The 2565-nt window shown below is 61.7% G+C and overlaps 1 protein-coding gene across 1 annotated transcript in view; it reads right to left on the reverse strand.

Annotated features, from left to right (window-relative positions):
* The window catches only part of CAPN5 (calpain 5), a 92288-nt gene extending 91713 nt beyond the window's left edge, over positions 1-575 (reverse strand). Inside the window, exon 1 of the mRNA XM_019530450.1 lies at positions 265-575. The gene's annotated coding sequence lies outside the window, so the exon portion shown is untranslated. The remainder of the gene's footprint in view (positions 1-264) is intronic.
* Between the last annotated feature and the right edge of the window lie 1990 nt (positions 576-2565).

The following is a 2565-nucleotide window of genomic DNA, read 5'->3' on the forward strand; positions in this document are numbered from 1 at the left end:
CAGCAAGAAGAGCAGCTGGGGAGTTTAATAGGATTTTTTCCCTGCTTAATGCCCTGCTTTCCCCCCTGCTTTCCATCTCTCATGCTTGGGTACTCCCCCCTGTGCGTTCCCCCCCAGCTTCCTGCCAAGGTTTCATAAAGCTGGGTGAGAATCTTCCGCCTCATCAATCAGGTGTCGGGACATCAACCTGAGACATCAAACATTTGAGCCCCAGGCAGCAGATACCTGCAGGACATCAGAGGGGGAAGGCAGGTCTATTATTACCGGCTGTCATCCGTACACGGCCAGATCGCCCGGTTGCGAGTGACTTCAGAGAGCGCCTGCACTACAGCAGATCAGGAGTTTCCTGATGAAATGTTTCCCCCTTGGATTATGCCGGTTGCTCAGGAAGATTTCACCGGTCCGGAGGTGATTTCAGGGGCGGATCAAGCCCGCTGCAAAACAGCGGCGAGCCCAGTGGGCAAGACGCTCCACTGGGACCCTGCTTTGAAAGATTATTTCGAAGCCCAAGCAAGTGCTGAGCACTGACTGGCCTGTTCTGGGGTGGGGCGTCTCGCTGCAGCTTTTCTGCAAGGAGTTTCACAAGGGTTTGGTGTTGTCCCAAAACCTCGCATTCTTCTCAGCACAGATCCCAGCTCCCTGGCCAGCCCCAGGCTCCGCAAGGCCTCCTCGCCAGGGTTTTCCTCCCACCCAGCTCTGCCAGCGGGCGCTGTAACCCGTGGAGCCGCGCTTCCAGAGGCGCCGAGACTCGACGGCTCCCCTCAGCCTCAGGTGGATTTGTGGGGGGGGGGCCTCGGCACCTCTGAGCATCCCGGCGCTGTCTACCGCTCATCGCCACAGGCAGCCTGGCACTGCTGTCTCGAGACAGGGCAATGCTCAGGGATGAGGATGTCCCTAGACGGGGACCTGCATTAGGTTTTCCCCCCTCGAAACATCCTACCGCTGCTACCACGGGGAACAGACACCCAGAGGCCCTGATTCAGCAACGCAGTTGAGTACGTGCCTAACTTGCAAGACGCCCACCCCCAGGGGAGACGCCCCGTGCTCTAGGAGCTGGACGCGCACTTCATGGGCTGCGCAGATTGGGAGGCTGGACGGGCACTCAGCCCCCTTCGTGCCCACTCCCTCTGCAGACGGCTGCTGCCCCGCTCAGCTCCCAGCCCGATGCTTCCACTTCGCATCCAAACGGAGCGGATTTCCGAGCACGCAGACCCCGCCGCGGCTCAGGCAGGATCTACGCCAGCCCAGCCAAACGTCTGCCTAACTCGCTCCTGAAAACGGCCAGGGATGGAGACCCCACGGCCTTCCTAGCCTCTCCCCTGTGGCTGGACAGGGCTTCCCGATCCCCAGGCTAAGCCTCTGCCCTTGCGCTCTCAGCCCGCCACTTCCAAACCTGGCCCCTGTGGACAAAGAGAAGGACAAAGAGCAGACCCTGGGGTGCGGCTGCTGCATCCCGCTGGCCTGCTGTGGGCGATCGGTGCAGGAGACACCCCCAGAGGCCACAGCAACGGGCACACGTGAAACCCCCACATAGGCGATGACAGGGACACTTGCACATCAGCCACCCACCCAAAGGAGCTGGCAGGTCTGCAGAGGGCAGGGGAAGCAGCGCTAGGGGGGCGCTCCCCGGGAGCCCCAGCGCACGGAGAACTTGCCGAGCAGCAGACCCCAGCACCGACACCGGCCTCCCGGGCAGGATGGGGCCCCCCGCAGGCACCTGCCTCCGCTGGCCCCGCATCGCCTGGCACCGAAGCGCTGCGCGCCCCAGGCCCCAGCCGGCCGCCAGAGGCGCCCACATCCCCCGGCCCCCTGCAAGCGGGGGCACCAACAAGCTCTCCACTGCCCCGCGTCCCCGGCAGCACCCGCTGCCCGCACGCCCGTAATGCACACACGCGTGCCTATTCACGCACGTATAAATACGTACGGCTATACAAACACACATATATGTATGCACATGTGTGTATGCACACACACACGCACGCACATACATATGCACACACGCACATCCATGCACACAGACACACATCCATGCACCCATACATATGCAGGCGCGCACATACACACATCCATGCACCCATACATATGCACGTGCACACATACGCACATGCACACACGCACGCACACGCACATGTATGCACACACATCCATGCACACACATGTGCATGCACACATACGCAGACACATCCATGCACATGCACACTCATGCACACATGCATATGCACGCGCACATGTATGCACACACGCATATGCGCACATGCATATGAACGCACACGCGCGTGCATGCAAGCGCACACACACGCACGCGCGCACATGCACACACACATGCACGCGCACACATGCATGTGCACACATTTATGCACGCATGCACACACAAGCACACGTGCACACAGATCCCCAGGCACGCGCGAGGCCAGGACGACAGAGGTTCAGATGCGAACACACCCGCACCTGCGCACGGGCACGCGCGCGCACACCCCCCTGCACGCTGCAACGCCCCGGCCCGCGCGAGCGCCCGACGGTGCAAACCCGGCTGCAAGCACACGTGTGTGTGCGCGTGTGCCCGGC

This window comes from Crocodylus porosus, unplaced genomic scaffold (genome assembly GCF_001723895.1).
Source record: "Crocodylus porosus isolate Cpor-Errol unplaced genomic scaffold, CroPor_comp1, whole genome shotgun sequence".
Classification (NCBI taxonomy): Eukaryota; Metazoa; Chordata; order Crocodylia; family Crocodylidae; genus Crocodylus; species Crocodylus porosus.